Below are 19,808 nucleotides of genomic sequence, written 5' to 3' on the forward strand. Positions count from 1 at the left end.
TACCAGCCCAGAGCTATTGAAGGCCAAAGCACCGAGGGGAAGGGACCGCCCCCCTGTGGAGCCGGCACTGACCACATCGGTATGAGGCTCACCCTGCTCCAAGGGTGGGGGAAAAGAATAAGCCAGGGACCCCAACAGGGTAGAGAAAGGGGGAATACTCAGCCTTGCCAGAATCTGACCGACGTCCTGGTCCCTGCAATCCAAAGCCACCTGGGTTGGACAAGGAGAATGAGAAACCAGGAAGACCAAGGCTCCCCAACTCATTTTGGGACTTGAGGAAGTTCCTCATCATCCTGTACATGTCTAAGGGCAAGAGACTCCTTGAAGATCTAGAGGAGCAAGAAGAGTGGGTGGACTTAGAGGGAAATCTCCCTGACCTACAACAGTGTTCTGGAGTATGGCTCTGATGTCTCAGAGTTGACTGCATCATCTGTTTGAAGATAGGCCTTTGCATCCGATGGGATTCTATCAGACACAGCGGACGGTTCTGACAAACTGGTTGGATCTGAGGGCCTCTGATCCGGAAAGACCCTGGATCCGAGAGACAGCTCCATGGCTCTCTGCTCCAAAGACCTTGGATCTGAGATGGACCGGGCTGGGATTGGATTTGCAGACTTAGGATCCAACAGCTGCTATTTCTTAGAAGGAACTGGCTAGAGAATAGGGGTCTTCCTCTTCTAATTGGAAGAGGAAGCCTTCAAGGGGAAATGAAGGGCATCCCTTGGGCCAGACCCTTTAGTAAGAGTTTGTTGTGGCAGTCCGCTGAAGCCCTGGGGTTTAATCCAGCATAAATGTTGCATTCAACCTCCAGGTGCGGAGCGCTCAAGCAATACAAGCACTCCTCATGCGGGTCAAAATTAGGCATTTTCTGACCACACGAGGAGCATTTCTTAAAACCAGAAGGCTTATCGGACATAACTCTAACACTAAAAGACAGAGAAGCAAACTACACTCGGGCAGACAGCCTAGTACTTACCTATGAACCTATAATTAATCACTGGGGCAGCAAAAGTTGACACACACTGGCTAGGCTTATAAATGCCCTCGGGCAGATAGCAGAGTACCTACCTATGAACTCCAATTTACATTGATATACAAACTTTGAAGAAATAAAAATTATACAGAGATATGGAATTACAAGGGTTACAAGAAGTGGAATACAGCGTTACAAACACAGTAAAAGTTATACACATTGCTGCGAGTATTTGGTAACTAGCCATTATATATCCAACAATACCAGTTAAAAGACACAGTTTGAGGAAGTTCAGAAGAAGATAGAGAGATTCAGTGTGGCCTCATATGGAGTAAAAGATAGCCTGGATTAGCACAATGGCACAGCCAGGAGTTAATCATATGTTGTTTCAGCATGGATTTAAAGGCAAGTAAGTTAGAAGTAGCTCTCTCAGTTAGTGGAAGAGAATGACTGAGGGATTGGATACAGTAAGGAGATATTTATCTGTGGACCCAAGTTATCTGCTTTGGGTTATATGACTATGTTGTTTAGAACAGTAATGGCTAGGGGGTTGTAGGCCACGTTGTGGGTGTTAAAAGTTTGGTATAAAGTAAGTAGTTGGGGGATTCTATCCAATTACATTTTTTTTAGTGCCAGACCGTAATGGGCTCTGGTTTTTGAGGTGGTGGCAAACTTGGCCATCGTACTGTAGCAATGTTCCATTTTGGATCTGAAAGTATCCTGCAAATTCCGTACAGAAGGAAAGGTGAAAGGAAAGTTTTGGCAAAGGTGACTTTGAAAGAAGAGGTGATGGTGTGTTTATGTAATGCACAGCACTTAATCAGATGCTAAAAAAGAGTCAACTGACAGCATCAGAATGTCAGCAGAAGTCACATGACACACAACAGAAATTTATCGATTATACTGCACTACATATAAACATTCATTATATTACCCTAAAAGTGCTGGCATAAATTATACATAAAACCATCTAAAAGTCAAACTAACAGTTACTTATTTTCAACATACAACAGTTTCTTTTTCAATACCGGCTCTCTTGTAACTGAATTTAATCATGGTTTAACATAACCCTCGAAAGAGTGATCCAGCAGTACACTAACTCTTTCCAAAATAATGCCCTACCCCTCACACTTGCATCTATTTTTTGAATGATTCCAAACATCAGCATACATTAAGAAAAGTAACCAACTGGTGAATACAAGAAAAGGATGCCACAGATCGTAAAAATACCACCAGTTTACTGTAAGCGCTTTTGCTAACTTCCTTACCATAGACATCAAGGACCTATATACGGTTATACCACAAACTATAGGGCTTGAATGGGTAAGGGAGTTCACAAGAATAAAAAGGTCTGGATGATATAACTATCAAGGTGCTAGTAACTCTTTTAGAACTAGTGTTAAATAATAATTATTTTCTTTTCAACAATGACATCTACCTTCAGAAATCAGGTATAGCTATGGGATCGCCTTTTGGAGGTAGTTTTGCCAATGCAGTAATGGCATACTGGGAAAGACGTTTTTTGTTCAAAAATCAATTGTTTATGGAGAAAGTTACCTGGTACTCGAGATACCAGGATGATATGTTTTTTATTTTCAAGGGTGAATTTTAAGAAGCTCGACATTTTGTGGAAACAATTAAGTCATTTATATCATTTTTAGATTTCACCTTTGAATTTAATATGGAATGTATACATTTTTTGGATATTCTGCTCATCAAAGATAGGAATTTTAATAGATATTCAGCAAAGATTTATAGAAAGCCTACCCATTCCAATTCTTTTTTACATTTTTTAAGTAATGATCCCTTGCATCAAAAGAAGACCGTTATTAAAGGCCAATTAGTGAGGGCTTCTAGAATGATTTCTTCTGATTTGATTTTGAAGTTGAATGTGATAATCTACAACAGATGTTTCTTAATAGAGCATACCCACATCATTATATAGAAAAGCTTCGAACTGAAGTTAGATGCAAAAGAAATATAGGTTATTTTAAACCTATCTTATTTAAAGGTCATAATATAGAATGTGATGATAGAACTTCTTTGAATACAAACATGCAAGCACATGATGTGGAAGCAGCTCAGGCTTCATTTTTTACTAGTTTTGTACAGAATATTCTAATGAAACTAATATGATTTGTTGTATTGTAAAAAATAACTGGATTTTCATAACACATGATTACCCTATCATTAACAAATTATGTAATAAACCACTAATAACATATAGAAGAGGGTCTAATTTAAAATGTCTTTTAGAAATGCCTTTAAAGTTGAACTATAAAATTAATGGAATGTTCAGAAGTGGCCATTGCCATTACTGTAAACACATTTTAATAGGCAATTCTTTTAACATCAAGGACACTTTGTATAAAGTTATAGGTAAATATATTTGTGAATCCAAAAGTGTAATGTACCTTGCTTTATGTCAATTTTGCCCAGGGTTCTATATAGGGAAAACGGAGAGAAAGTTAAAAAATAGAATCTATGAACATTTTTATAGCATTGGTAAGAGTAACTTAAATAATGCCTTAGCAAAACATGTCAAAGATAATCCAACACATATTTTCAAATTTGCAGTTATAGAACAAATGAAGAAGAATGTTCGGGGTGGACCATGGCATCTGAAATTAGAAGAAAGGGAGTTGTTATGGCAACTTCGTACTAGTGCCAATATCTTTCCAGGGCTTAATGAATATTGCTCTATTAAATGTTTATTAAAATTAAAAGCCTTGGAAAGATGAAACAAATATTTTTAGTATTTAATACAATTAATATAAATTATGTTTAAATTTCATTAATATGTTAGAACATATTCTAGTTTAATTACACATATTCTTGTTGGTATTTTTATTGATGTCACGTAAGTTATTGGTTTAAAAGTTTTTTATAAAAAGTTGGTTTCTTTAAATATTTTTAAATAATTAATTGAATATTGTGATGTAATTGATGTAATATGCTATTTAAGAAGGATTTTGGAGGGAATGTTTTCTCTGAGGAAGTGCAGTAAATTGGGCTATACGATAGCACTTACAATAAACTGGTGGTATTTTTACGATCTGTGGCATTCATCAGCATACATTAACTTGTAGTGCCCATAAAGTACAGTTGTGTACACTTACCATAAACGTAGATGTTCGAGTGTATTCACTGTTGCAGTCATTACATTTGGGTAATCTGCTGGCAGGTTGCCCTCAGTCGGCCTGATTAACAAAGTCTTGGGTCCTGCGTCGGTTGCTGTCCCTTCTTCCATGACGTCAGGTCGTCAGGGGTATAAAACATGCAGCCAACGCCATTACATCAGTTTTTCTTGCCCCAGATGTCAGGTGCCCCCCAAATGGGGAGCAAAGTATACATGTGTGGGTGTGTGTATATATATATATATATATATATATATATATATATATATATATATATATATATATATATATATTTATTTATTTATTTATTTATATATATATATTTATATATATATATATATATGTATATATATATATATATATATAATTTAAAATACAAAAAATATACCTCCAAACAAAAGCAAATACACCAAAAAGGCTTTTAAGCATAGAAAAGACAGTAGATGTGTAGTAAGAGAAAAACAGGGGGCTGGAGGGTGGGTAACCAGGACTGCAACAGTGAATACACTCGAACATCTACATTTATGGTAAGTGTACACAACTGTACTATGTTCTTCGTGTTTCATTGTTGCAGTCATTACATTTGGGTAGATTCCCAAAGCTATGGTTGGGAGGATGGATTTATACAGCATTAGGACCAGCTATAAGGCCCTGCAGGACAGCAGTGGCAAAGCCAGCTCTGGATTTAGAGAAGAGAGGTAAATGGTAATGTTTGGTGAACATATAAACTGAGCTCCAGGTAGCAGCTTCTAGAATGTCTCTGGTAGGAACACTCAAGGCTGCAGAAGTAGATGCAGCCCTAGTGGAATGAGATCTGATTCCCTGGGGGATAGTTTTACCATGATGCAAACAGCAGAAACAAATACAATGGCTTATCCATTTGGAAATAGTCTTTCCCTCTGTCCCTGCAGCAAATGCCACCGGTAGTTGTTCAGATTTTCTTAGAGATTTTGTCCTGTTTAAGTAAAATCTAAGTTGTCTGTGTACATCCAATGAATGCAGAATCCGCTCACCCTTGTTCTGTGGATTGGGAAAGAAAGTTGGCAGATGAATGGTCTGATTAAGACCCACACTGAATACCTACCACCTTAGGAATGAAAGATGGATTGGTCCTGAGAGACACCTTGTCCGCATGAAAAATAATGAAAGGCTCCACTGCCATAAGAGCCTGTAATTCAGAAATCCTTCTAGCTGAAGTGACTGCTAAAAGGAAAGCTGTTTTCCAGGAGAGAAAGTTTAGGTCTGCAGTAGCAGCTGGCTCAAAAGGAGGGAGAGTGAATTTTTCCAATACAAAATTGAGGTCCCATGTAGGGGTTGGAGCTCTCCTGGGAGGTCTTAACTTTTTGGCCCCTGTGAGATACTGCTTTAGCAGAGGATGAGAGAAGAGGGGAGGTTCTGTGTTGTAATGAGCTGAAATGGCAGAGGCTTGGATTTTTATGGAAGAAAAAGCTAGGCCCTTGTGAAGCATCTCAGTTAAGTATTGTAAAATTTGAGGAATATTGGGCATTGCTGTGCTTATTCCTTGTGGTTGATTCCAGGCACAGAATCTTTTCCATTTGTCAGCATAAGATTTTCTAGTACTAGGCATTCTGGCTTCCAAAATGACATCCATCACAGCTTTACTGAGAGGTGTCGTCTGCATGATTACAGGATTAGCCATGCTGCCAGGTTCAGAGTCTGTAGTTGATTGTGCAGGATCTGACTGTTTTGCTGGGACAGTAGTTGTGGTTTTTGAGGCAAGGTCCAAGCTGGATACTGAGACAAAGTTCCTTAGAATTGGGTACCAGTATTGGCGGGGCCAGTCCGGGGCAATTAATATCATCTTTGGCTTATCTTGTCTGACTTTTAGGAGGACTTTGGGTAGAAGAGGCAGAGGAGGAAAGGCGTAGACTGATAGGTTTTTCCAACTGAAGGATAGGGCATCCACTTTCCATGCTTGTCTGTGATAAGTCCTTGTGCAGAATCTTTTCAGTTGATAATTTTGAGGAGAGGCAAATAGGTCTATGTCTGGGCTCCCCCATTTATCTGCTATCATGCTGAAGACTTGTGGATTTAGTTTCCACTTGTGAGGATCCATAAGGTTTCTGCTTAAATCGTCTGCCAGAGTGTTTTGTTTTCCTGGCAGGAATTGAGTTTGAAAATTTATTTGGTAGGTCAAAGCTGTGTCCCACAGTACCATGGCTAATCTGCAAAGGGGGTATGAGTGTGTGCCCCCTTGCTTGTTTATATGCCACATGACTGTGGTGTTGTCTGTCTTTATCAGTAGTTGTCCTGGATGAAGTAAGTCCTTGAAGGCTGTTAGGGCATTCTGGACAGCTAGCATCTCATTCTGGTTGATATGTAGATGCATTTGATTTGGTGCGCATATGCCCTGAATGCATCTTCCTGCCATGTGGGCCCCCCAGGCATAATCTGATGCGTCTGTTGTTAAGGTTTGGCTGGCAGGAGGTAGAGTGAAGGCCCGTCCCATGTTTTGGTGACAGGCCTTTGCCCACCATAGAAACTCCTGTTGCAGGCAGGGGATGAGAGGAATCATTGTTTCCAGACTGTGTGAATGTTGACTCCATAAACATTTTAGGTACCATTGAAGTTTCCTCATATGCAGTCTTGCATATGGAATTAGTAGGATGCAGGATGCCATGAAGCCCAGGGCCTGCAAAATTTGTCATGCAAAAGACTGGGTTTTTGTTGCCAGCAGTTTGAAGTAAGTAGTCAGTTGCCTTTGTCTGGCATGAGGTAAGCCATCTGGGCAGTTGTATTCAAGCTTGCACCCAGGAATGTTATCTTTTGAGCGGGTACCAGTTGTGATTTCTTTTCGTTTATTGTGTACCCTAGGCATGTTAGAAGCCTTTTCACAAACGTCAGGTGTCGTAGAAGAGTGTCCTTGTTCTCTGCTTGAATGAGACAGTCGTCCAAGTAAGGATATATTTGAATACTTCTTTGTCTGCAAAATGCAATTACTGGTGCCAGGCACTTTGTAAAGACCCTGGGCGCAGTAGATAAGCCAAAGGGCAGTGTAGAAAATTGGTAATGCATTAAGCCAGCCTTGAATCTGAGGTCTCTTCTGCACGACTGTCTTATTGGGTCATGCAGGTATGCCTCTTTTAGGTCTAAAGTCACCAGCCAAGCATTCTTGCCCAGCATGGGCAGAAGCTGTTGCAAAGTGAGCATTTTGAAATGTCCAGGTATGTGTTCAAAATCAATAAATCCAGTATTGGCCGCCAGGCCTTGTCCTTTCTGGGTACCAAGAACAGTCTTGAGTAAAAACCTTGTCCTTTTTCCTGTTTTGGTACTGTCTGAATGGCCCCCACATCCATGAGGGACGTAACCTGTTTCTGAGCCTCTGCCCATTGGTTTTCTGGCAGATCTGGCCAACCATTTGCATTGGCAGAGTGTGGAAATGGAATCTGTATCCCTGTGATATGATGTTTAGTACCCACTTGTCCTGGGTTATTAACTGCCAATTTTGAGCAAAAAGTGCTAATTTTCCCCCTATGGGTGCTGCCAAAAGATAAGTGCTTGGTGTAGGCAGAAGGACATCATTGGGATTGTTTTCTGTAGGTTTGCGCTTTATCTCCTCCAGATTTGGAGGTGGATGCGCCCCATTGCTTTGACCTGTATGAGTCTTGAGCCTGGTACCTGGAACCCTTAGGGCGTCTGGATTTGCCCCTTTGAGCTCTGTCTGACACAGGAAAGGACCAATTTTTTGTAGGCCAGTGTCTACTGAATCTAGGTGGCTGCACTTGTAAGAAATCTTTAACAGTTTGCATAGACTTAGCTTTGACTTCTATTTTCTTTAAAACCGCTTCTGCCTTAATACCAAACAGAGAATCATGCTGTAAAGGTGCATCGAGCAATTTAGCTTTAACATGATCAGGCAAATTTTGTTCCTTTAACCAGGCATGCCTCCTAATCACGGATCCAGTAACTGCGGCCCTGCAGGAGGCCTATAAAGAATCAAAACCAGAATGCAAAGTATGCTTTCCAACTTGTTCAGCTGCATGCAATAATTCCTGCAATTCCTTATTTTCTGCACATTCTGAAATCAACATTATTTTCTGTTTCGGCAATCCCATAACATGTTGTTGGTACTTAAGCATATGAAATTGACAGTTTAAGGCCCTGATTGCCAAGGTTGCAGATGTATAAACCATTTTTCCCCATCTGTCCAGTGCCCTTGAATCTCGGTCGGAGGGGGTAGGGTTTTTTGCTGTTGAGGCCTTAACTCCCTTTGGACCCTGTGAAATAGTTTCAGGATCAGCAGCAGGGTTTCTAAATAAAAATTTATGAGAGTCAGGGACCCTGTAATACCTGTCAGGCTTACTGGGAGCCGGAGGTAAGGAGTCAGGTGTCAGGTTTGACTCCGAAAACGCATCATCCACAATGTCTAAAACAGGGGGAATGGCTAAAGGCTTGTGCTGAGGAAGAAGGAGGAAATCCCTGAGCCTCTTTTTTGATTCTGAGAAGTCTTGACTTTCCCAGTGAAAATGCTCCCTCAAAGTATGCAAGGTTTCACCAAATGAATAATCCTCAGGAGGAGATGCAGATGGAACAGACTCCTCAGCATCAGAATCCTCATAGGGAGGTAAAGATAATTCCTAATCAGAAGAGGAATCAGAAGAAATAGAAACCTGATCTGAAGATTCATAGTCAGTGTCTTGCCTAGGCCTCTTATCTGGAGGGGGATGGGTACCCCTGATCAAGGTAATAAGGTCTTCAGCCATTTTGATCATCTGTTTTTTAGGTATAGAGGCCTGTGCACGTGGCTCAGGCATAATTTTTTTTAGCTTTAGAAGGTGTCTTTGCCTTTGGTTTTGCAGCTTTCGTCTGTTTGATATAAAAATGCTGAGGTCTGAATACACCCTCAGAAGCCGGTGCCCGCTCAGCGGCTCCGGACCCATCCAAGGGAGATACATCCATCGGTCCAATGCCTTGAGTATCTTGCAGCATGCTGGACTCCACATGGATGTCGGTAGAGGCCTGCGACTCAAAGGTAGCGGGTATCAGGGGCTGCGAAAGCGCCTCACTGAGTACCGGCGAACTGGCGACTGGCTTAGGAGAAGCTTTGTCGTCGGTTTTGGATCTCGACTGCCTTTCTCTGTCCTTTTCTTTGTGTTTTTTTATGTAATCCGGTAGTCGGATTGCTATCCGACGACATTTCTGGGTAGTTAAATCTGTTTCCAAAATACTTGGATGCAAAAATATACTGACGCTTAACAGTGCGTTGGTTAAATCTAGCACAAAACCGACAGCCAGGCACGTTGTGATCAGGGCCTAGGCACGGAATGCAGTATAAATGGAAATCCTTATGAGGTATTTGCTTCCCACAAGTAATACAATTATTAACTTTTTCTGACATCGGTAAAAAGCAAGAAAAAAAGTTTCCCTAACGGGGTACTTAGCTTTAGTGAAGACTTCGGTCATGAAACCCAAACTCGAATATTTCAGTAGTTGGCCGACTGGCACTTGCAAAATGCTTCTGCTTCGGGCACCGCGCGGCAAGAAAGACTAAAGAAAATGGCATCGGCTGCATGTTTTATACCCCTGACGTCATGGAAGAGAAGACAGCAACCGCCACAGGACCCAAGACTTTGGAATTCAGGCCGACTGAGGGCAACCTGCCAGCAGATTACCCAAATGTAATGTTTGCAACAGTGAAACACGAAGAACATCCAACTAACAGCCAGTAAAATTCCTTCACCAGTCTGAAAAAACACCAGCCATCCAAGAACATAATACCTCACTCTAATAACCGAACACTTCGCTCCACCAACAAATCTTTACTAAAAGTTACTAAGTCAATAAATATGGCAGGAGACTCCATATATTCTAGCCACATTGCTAAAATATGAACACACTACCAGACTTTCAGATCCACAACAAATACTAAAATACTACTCAATTTAAAACGCTACTTCAAAAAAAAAAAAAAAAAACACATGGCTCTGCCCTCGTAATAGTCCTGGTTAACCTAAATGTATGTTCTAGTACGAACTGTTAACATAGCCCTACCAATATACCTAGGTCATATGGGTCTCTAGTGATGTAAATCAATGTTTTTGATTCCTTTATATTGTATTTCACCTCTGTATAACTTCAATATACAAACATATTAATAATACTATGATTATGTCTATGTACACTATTATTTTAGTTGTCTGTATGTGGAGCTTTTCTCCCCAGGCCTCTTTTGAAAATGGGCTCCAACCCAGTCAGACTTTCCCGGTAGACAAATGTAAAATAAATACAGTTTTGTACTGCCAGGCATTTTTCTAGATGATGAATAAGTTTGTGTGCTGTAGTTAGTTGAGAATATGTTAGACAGCTGCACAGTTCAAACCAGTTTAATTGCTTTAAGCTAAGAGAATGGTGGAGCCTATGAGGATGACTGGTAGCAAATTTAGCTATTTTATTGTAGCAGGAGGCAGGTTTTTTTCTTTGAGTACTGTTTAAGTTTGTTAGGATAGCAGCAGCAAATAAGATAGTCAGAAGTAAGAAGGTGGTGGCTAGAGTTTTTCTTGCAGTATCTGTAAGGAATCCAGTGATCCTATAAAGGGAGTCTAGTTTCTGGTGTATAGATTTAATGGTGTGCAGAATATGGTAGTCATATTTCAGACTGTCATCTACTATAATGCTTACAGGTTTACTGAAATTGCAACAGATATTGCTGAACCAAATTGTGTGTGGGTAGATAATTTACTGCTACATCCTTTGCTTTATCTTCATTAATTGTACATTTCAAAAAGGCATGAAACTGCTCAAAATATTCCACAATGCTAAAATTAGAAGTTATGTACTCACCATAACGTTCCATCTGAGTAGGTAGTTCATTTGTCTGCAACCTGTGGGTTACGGATCCGATATCGGATCCGAGCCGGCAACTTGTTTCAAGCTAATGGATACGAGCTCCTAGCCCTTCCCTTCACCCATAATCCCCTGCTAACCCCTCCATGACCTCAGATCGAGTTTGCCTCTCCATATACATCCGACAAAGGATATCTAAAAAAAAAAATACTAATAGATCCAAGAAGGTCAGGGGGAAGGAGGGGGGATGGTTGCAGACAAATGAACTACCTACTCAGATGGAACGTTATGGTGAGTACATAACTTCTAAATCTGAAGTAGGAATGTTCATTTGTCTGCAACCTGTGGGACAGAGTCCCCAGCTACCTGCACCCTGGGTGGACATCATGGAAGGATATTACGAAGCACCGCAGAGCCAAAGGATGCTCTCCCTCTAGAAAGCAGGTCTAGCTTGTAGTGGTTGATAAAGGTATGAGATGAAGCCCAAGTGGCTGCAGAACAAATATCATCCAAGGGAACTCTAGACTTGAAAGCCGCAGAAGTAGAAATGGAGCGAGTGGAATGAGCACGAACTCCTTCTGGTGTGGGCCTACCAGAGGCTTGATAAGCTAGCAGGATACATTGGGAAATCCAGCGAGATAAAGATACTTTAGAGATAGCTTTCCCCAAATTAAATTTGGCAAAGGAAACGAACAGCTGGTCGGATTGTCTATGGCCAGCAGTCCTATGGGTATAAAAACGAAGCTGCCTATGAACATTCAATGAGTGCAGCTTGTATTCACCCTTATTTTGATATTTAGGGAAGAAAACCGGTAAATTGATGGATTGGTTTATGTTGGTTTCTGATGCTATCTTGGGAAGAAAGGAGGGATTGATCCTGAGGTACACTATCAGGATGAAAGATCAGATACGGAGGTTTTACGGAAAGAGCCTGAAGTTCCGACACTCTTTTCGCAGAAGTAATGGCTACAAGGAATGCCGTTTTCCATGACAAGAATTTGAGGTCCACTGTAGCAGCGGGTTCAAAGGGTGGAGCAGTCAAGGCTTGAAGAACTAAAGTAAGATCCCATGGGGGTACGGCTTCTTTTACAGGAGGTCTAAGTAAAAAGGTACCCCTTGAGAAAGGTTTTACATAATTTGGCTGACATCAAGGGTCCTGTATCATGTCCCACATGATAATGAGAAATGGCTGCCAATTGCACTTTGACAGTTGAACAACTAGCACCTTCTTGAAAGAGTTCAGTTAGGAAATCTACAATGGATGTGAGAGGGGCCGTAAAGGGATCTAGCTCTCGGCGCTCCGCCCAGATGGAAAAACGTTTCCATTTGCTGTGATATACCTTCCTGGTGGAGGGCTTATGTGCTGCCACGAGGATGGCTTTGACTTGTGAAGAGATACCGGGAGTCCTAACTAGGAGTGGAACTGGAGTAACCAAGCTGTCAGTTTCAGATTGTCCAGGTTTGGAGTTGGCAAGTCCAATGGATGGGAGATGAGATCCGGGATGGGATCTAGAATCCAAGGGTGATTCACAAGGTGAGACCACAGGTAAGGGAACCAAATTTGTCGAGGCCAGAATGGGGCAATGAGAATCATTTTGCTCCCCAATCGCGAGGCTTTCTGTAACAGTTGTAACATCATTGGAAGAGGAGGATAGGCATAGAGTAGACCGGGTGGCCAAGCATGCACCAGAGCGTCTCTTGGAGATTCCCCTGGTGGGGGGATTAGAGCGAAGAAATTGTCGATTTGGCGTTTGATGGAGATGCAAAAAGATCGCAGCAGGGTTGCCCCCATGTTGCGAATATCTGCTTCGCTACTAGAGGATTGAGAGACCACTCGTAGGGGGTAAGAAGGGTGCGGCTGAGCTTGTCCGCTAGGATGTTGGTCCTCCCCGGAATGTGCGTTGCAATCAGAAAGCGGTTGGTGGAGATCGCCCATTCCCACACTCTCATGGCTTTGCGGCAAAGAGGATAAGATCTGGTTCCCCCCTGTTTGTTGATATACCAGACCACTGACATGTTGTCTGAGTGAATTGCAATCGTTCCTGCGGGAAGGAAGCTCTGAAGTGCTTGCAACGCTAACAGCACCGCTCTCATCTCCAGAATGTTGATATGCAGGGAGGTCTCTGTATCGTTCCACGTGCCTTGGACTGTCCTGCCTGAGTAATGCCCCCCCCACCCGAGGCGGGAAGCGTCCGTGGTCACCGTGGCGATGGGGGGAGAGGTGCAGAAGGGTCGGCCCGTATGGAAGTTTGATGCTTGGAGCCACCATAGTAACGCCCTTCTGCAAGCCTTGCTGATAGCAATGGGATGGTGGAGAGGGAGTGATAGGAAGGACCATTGCACTAACAGAGTCCATTGTAGGACTCGCATGTTCAAGCGGGCGCATGGAAGGAGTGTAATCGCTGCTGCCATAGAACCTAGTGCCCTCAGGATCAATTCTGCTGGTGAAGCCTCTGAAAGAAGGATAGCCCGCACATGGAGTTGAAGATTTCTGATTCTCTCTGTAGTTGGGAAGGCTCGCAAATCTCTGGTGTTTATTGTGGCACCTATAAATTCTATGATCTGTGTTGGAGCCAGTAGGGATTTGCCGACATTGATAGTAATGCCTAGTTGTGGGGCTAGATGGAGAAAGAAGTCTCTGGCTGTGCAAAGTAGATGCCTTGTTGGTGCGGTCAGGAGCCAGTCGTCCAGGTATGGGAAGACCTGAATTCCCTGGAGTCTCAGGTGGGCCGCAATCACTGCTAACACTTTGGTGAACACCCGGGGGGCTGTGGTGAGGCCAAAGGGAAGGACCCTGAACTGGTAGTGACTGGCTCCCAGCCGGAAGCGAAGGAACCTCCTGGATCGTTTGTCCATTAAGATGTGGTAATACGCATCCTTGAGGTCTATAGAGCACATCCAATCGTTCTCCCTCAAAAGGGAGAGGATAGATTGAAGAGTGACCATTCGGAATTTTTCCTTGGTTACTGACAGGTTCAAGCGGGAAAGGTCTAGGATGGGTCTCAGATCCCCAGTCTTTTTTTGGCACCAAAAAGAACCTGGAGTAGAACCCTAATCCGAGCTGGTCTTGGGGGATGGGCTGGATGGCTCTTTTTCTTAGCAGCTGCTGTATTTCTGCGGCTGCGGCCTCCCTGTGATCGGGTGGTACATCGGGGAGGTTCTTGGATTGGGGGACATGGAGAATTGGTATCTTGTACCCTCTGGATATGATGCGAAGCACCCAGCGGTCTGTTGTGATGGACTCCCATGCTGCTAGATGCTTCGAAAAACGCCCCCCGACTGCCTCCAGAGTGGAGCAGTCGGGCAACCCCTCAGGGTTGCTGCGTGGGCCATTCAGAGAAAGGTTCTCTGGACCCGAAATTTCTCGGAACCCCTCTGCCCCTAGGGCGACGTCCTCCCTGTCCACCTCTGCCACGGTAGGACTGGTTGTCTGGAGCTGGTTGGGATTGTTGTGATTTTCGGAACCACATCTTCTTCTGACCCTTTTGGTTCCTTGAAAAGGACCGCTGGGGAGCAGAGAAGCGGACTCCGACGGCAGACAACGTCTTCCCGTCCTTCTCGCTCTGGACAAGCGTTTCGCGAACTGTTTTGCCAAAAAGGGCAGAACCGAAGGGGGCGTTCGTGAAGGACGCTTTAAAGGGCTCCGTAAAGTCGCAATGACGGAGCCAGGCCTGACGTCTCATGACTAGGCCTGCTCCGCTGGCCCTAGCGGCTCCCTCTGTGGCGTGGGACAATAGCCGCATAGAGGTGTTAGAAATAGATCTTAGAGTGGCCATTCGGGTGGAGTATAAATGTTTATCCTCCTCCGACATGGACTCAGGGGGGGATGCAGCGTATTCTTTGATAAGATCCCGCTGCATCCTGATGACATGTGCCATATAGTTCAGAGACCTTACAGAGAAGGTCGCTGAACTAAAGACTCGCTTCCCTAAGCGATCCATCAAACGAGACTCTTTGCTCGGTGGATGGACTGAGGGACTCTCCTGAGCTAATTCCCTCTTTGTGGCTGCCGTCAACATGGCATCTACAGGGGGGCCCTTACTCCAATGAGACCGGTCAGAGGGGGGGCTAAGAATCCTATCCGGCCGTTTGGGTATTGGCTCCACGGTGTCCGGATCCTTCCATGCCCTGGTGGTAATAAGGTCCACCAGGGGATCGGCTGGAGGGGACACCCAGGAGGTAGGCGGGCCTGCCTCGAATGCCTCCAGAAACACGGACTCGTCAGATGAAGACTTGGGGGCAGACCACCCACCTCTGATTCTTAGCATCTCCATGATGTCTCCAAAGGAGACATCCTCAGGGGGTGATCTTGGGGAGCCTTCCCCTTCCTCCAAGTCCGTGTCTTCGGTTAAGGACTCTGGGGAGTCCACGTGCCTCCTTTTGCACTTATGCTTGCGGGGAGCTTCCTCGGGGGGACTGTCCGAGGAGCCCTCTCCAGCGACATCTTGTTCCAATGGAACTATCTGTGACATCGAAGCAGGCTGTCCCTTTGGCCGGGTGATGGAAGCCTGGCCCAGCAGAGAGGGAGTGCAGGGAGGAGTCGATGCAAGGGCCGGGGGTCCGGATGCTCTCAACAGAGCCCTCTCCACAACACTGAATGCCGAGGGAGAGCCACTCTCCAAAGGATCCGAAAGTCGGCTCCCACTCGGATCCGATGAAGGGATCGGAGCCGGCGCCGAGACCGTCGGATCCGAGGGACCAGTGTGCTCCGACCTGGACGGTGCCGAAGGCACAATGAATCCCCCGGATCCGAAGCTCGGACCACGGTTCCGAGAGGTCGGATCCGACAGACTCGAGGGTAGGGTCGGATCCGAAGTACACAGTACTGTCGGCGCCGACCCACCCCCGGGCTCCAAGGCTGCTCGGCTCCGAGCGCTCCGAACCCGGGTAGCGGGTCGGAGAAGGAGCAATTGGGTGGAAAAAAGGGGTCGAGCTCCCCCCCCCTGAGGGGGGGGAGGCAAGAGCACTCCCATCTGCAGCTGGGCCTGGATGAACCTTCGCATCATCCGGTCCAAGTTTGCATCAGATAAACTAAACGTGGATCTCGAAGAGGCCACCGAGGCAGGCCTGGAGTGCCGCCTCAATGACCTCGACGGAGATCGGGTCTCCTCCTCCTCTGGCCCCGGGGAGAAAGAAGGGGATCGGAGCCGAGGAGGAGGAGACCTAGAAGCAACGGAGGGAGAAGCCCGCTTAGCTGGCGGGGCCGAAACGGAGGTCTCGGCCCGCCGCTTTTGGTGCTTCTCCCTCCGTTTCTCCCTCCTGGCCTCCCTGTCCTCCGACACTTTGGCGGGAGTTTGAGTCCCAGTCGGAGGCAGGGGGGTAGGAGTGGCAACCATCACAGGCTGTGATGGAGCCACAGGAGTGGTAGAGCGCGAAGGGAGGGTATTAAATAAACAAAAAATAGGGAACCTAACTCAGACACACTTAATAACAGTTAATTTAAACAAAAAAGTATTTTTCTGAAGAAAAAGTTAAATTTTTTGTCACTTATCTGGAGCTCAAGAAAAAGGATCCTGCCATCACAAGCGCGGCAAACTAGATCTGGGGTCATGGAGGGGTTAAGCAGGGGATTATGGGTGAAGGGAGGGGCTAGGAGCTCGGATCCATTAGCTTGAAACAAGTTGCCGGCTCGGATCCGATATCGGATCCGTAACCCACAGGTTGCAGACAAATGAACATTCCTACTTCATATTGTACTTTTCTGGATTTAACAGGTACAAAACAATATCTGCAAATAAATCCAACTTTTCTTGATTACCATACCAATAATATCCTGCAATTTCTGAGTCTCTTAGTTTCTTTGCCAATGCTTCTAAATATAAAGCAAATAAAGGGTAAAGAGGCCGCCATTGACTGGTTCCTCTCTTCAAACAACTATTAAGACAAGAACCCTCCCACTTTAATTCTTACTTCCAATCCTTCATATATCCTTTTAATTAACCTTATTATTATACAGTGGATATAAAAATTGTACACACCCCTGTTAAAATGACAGACTTTTGTGATATAAAAAAATGAGACCACAATAAATCACTTCAAAACTTTTCCCACCTTTAATGTGACCTATAACTTGTACAATTCAATTGAAAAACAGACAAATCTGTTAGGGGAAAAAACATACAACAAGCTGGCTGCATAAGTGTGCACACCCTTAAACTAATACTTTGTTGAAGCACCTTTTGATTTAATTACAGCATTCAGTCTTCTTGAGTAGGAGTCTATCTGCATGGCACATCCTGACTTGGCAATATTTGCCCACTCTTCCTTGCAAGAGAGCTCCAAATCTGTCAGACTGCAAGGGCATCTCTTGTGCACAGCCCTCTTCAAGTCACCCCACAGATAGTCTATTGCATTTAGGTCTGCGCTCTGGCTGGGCCATTCCAAAACTTAAATTTTCTTCTGGTGAAGCCATTCTTTTGTTGATTTGGATGTATGCTTGGGGTCACTGTCATGCTGAAAGGTGAAATTCCTCTTTATCTTCAGCTTTCTAGCAGACGCCTGAAGGTTTTGGGCCAAAAGTGACTGGTATTTGGAACTGTTCATAACTCACTCTACCTTGACTAAAGCCCCAGGTCCAGCTGAAGAAAACAACCGCAAAGCATGATACTGCCAACACCATGCTTCACCGTGGGGATGGAGTACTTTTGGTTTAGCAAAGTGTTGTTTTTGCGCAAAACTTACCTTTTGAAATTGTGGCCAAAATGTTCAACCTTGGTCTCATCAGACCATAACCCCATTTTCCCATATGCTTTTGGGAGACTTGACGTACTGATTGTTTTGCAAATTTTAGCTGGGCCTGGATATTTTCTGTGTAAGAAAAGGCTTCCATCTTGCAACCCTACACCGTAGTATAGTCCATACATACGGAGAATATGGGAGATTGTTGTCACATGTAGTACACAACCAGTACTTGCCAGAAATTCCTGCAGCTCCTTCAGTGTTGCTGTAGGTCTCCTGCCAGCCCCCGACCAGTTTTCTTCTGGTCTTTTCATCAATTTTGGAGGGAAGTCCAGTTCTTTGCAACGTCGCTGTTGCCCATGTTTTCTCTATTTTTTGATGACTGTCTTCACTGTGTTCCATGGTATAGCCAATGCTGTGGAAATTTATTGTTCCATTCTCTTGACTGATACCTTTCAGCAATGAGATCCTTTTGCTGCTTTGTAAGCTCTGTGTGAACCATGGCTTTTGCTGTAGCAGGCAACCGAATAAATATTAGAAAAATCCCACTAGGACAGCTGAACTTAATTTGGGGTTAATCAGAGTCTCTCTAACTCATTACATCCGAGTGACGCCTCCAGGTTCATCTGCAGTTAACTCCTACTGATGCCTCTAGGCGTCAAATATTGTTTTTTCATATTTGCATCAATAATTCCAAATCCATGCTATGTACAAGTTTTTAAAAGATTTCATCTTAAAGCACAACACAATGGCAAACTCAGCTGCATTAATAGTTGACCTCTGTCTAGTGCAGGTAAATAGATATCTGTTTTTATGATATTCATTTTTTATAGCTATAATTTTCACATTATGCTAAATATCTCAACAACCAAGCAACACAGACAGACGTCCACAGCCTGATATGAAACCTCTCAGCTAGATGAATAAAATGCTGCTGATAGTATGTGTGAAACGTTAGTGGTTGCTGAGACATTGTAAGTTGTTTGCAAAATATAACAAATGTTAATAGCTACTGGGCCGGATTTACGAAGGCTTGCACGGAGTCTAAAAGTAGTGTAAGACGGCAGACAGCCAATATATCTGCAAAGCGATCCAGCAATAGCCGGCAGGGGCGTGCATGAGAGCTTCTAAAGCTACTCTTGCACGGACAGTGTTATGGTATGCAAATTACCTCATTTGCTGCTGAAAGCTATGCAAATGAGGTAAATTTGCGATCCAGGAAACACTAAGCTGTCCATGGAAGAGTAGTGTTATTTGCAGAAATGTACTCCGTTGGAGTACCGTTCTGCAAAGAGTTAAACGGAGCTATGACAGCTCCAAATAAAGGATGCATCTAGTTGAGGAAGCATGCCAATGGCCAAATATAAGGCCATTGGCATTTGCAAATGTTGTAAATCCTTAAAATCCAGTTTTCTTTCCCCGATCGCCGATGTTTAAGCATAGCGCAGCGCCGCACAAACGTGCTACGCTTTAAATAAAATGAAAAAAATTGAAAAATAGCCAAAAACGGGCATTTTTCACTAAAAAGCTTGTTCTGCCATGCAGGTGAATGGCAGGCTGAAAACAACATGGCCACTGAGTAGTGGTTGCTAAGGGGGGGAAGCTCAGTGTGAGAGATGTAACCAAGCATTAGTAGACAATCCTATGCAAATGAGGATAAGGATAGTGAATCCCAATTTTCCCCGGCATGTGAGCCATGTACCTAGAGTGTAAGTGTAGGAGTAGGGGAGTAGTAGAGTAGAAGATTGGCGACATCATGAGGGGGTATGACTGTAAGCTGATTGAAGCACAGTGGCTTGTGTTTGCCCTGAGTTGCTCAGGATTGCAAGAGGCGTGTCTTCTGTTGTCCTAGCTGAAAACAAGAAACCAAAGGTGTACGCTGTGGATATATCTGAAATTTCTTGCAAACGTACTTACACCATGTGCGCGCGTGTGCGCTGGTTTGCGCGGCACTGCCCCTTGTGGAAACAGAAAGGGAAAAGGAAGGAAAAGTAGTAGTAGGAAGTTAACCAAGGAGAACTAGCAGAGCTGCCAGGTGAAATATATGAGAATCAGCCAATTACACAGGCAGTAGACTAGCCCAGCCCAGCACTTTAAACTCTGCAAACAGCAGTCTACCCTGTTTTTTTCCCAAGAACTCTGCAACACTGCAATATACAATGAGTGAAAACTACAAAAGCTTAAGTCAGACAAAATGTTAGGGGCTGCGATTGCTA

General features: G+C 44.0%; 1 protein-coding gene across 3 annotated transcripts in view; it reads right to left on the reverse strand.

The window, feature by feature from the left end:
- The window catches only part of PHC1 (polyhomeotic homolog 1), a 1,492,233-nt gene that overhangs the window by 1,337,812 nt on the left and 134,613 nt on the right, over nucleotides 1–19,808 (reverse strand). The gene's annotated exons all lie outside the window — the stretch shown is intronic.

Source organism: Protopterus annectens, chromosome 8.part0, assembly GCF_019279795.1.
Source record: "Protopterus annectens isolate FY-2018-M chromosome 8.part0, PAN1.0, whole genome shotgun sequence".
NCBI classification, from domain to species: domain Eukaryota; kingdom Metazoa; phylum Chordata; order Ceratodontiformes; family Protopteridae; genus Protopterus; species Protopterus annectens.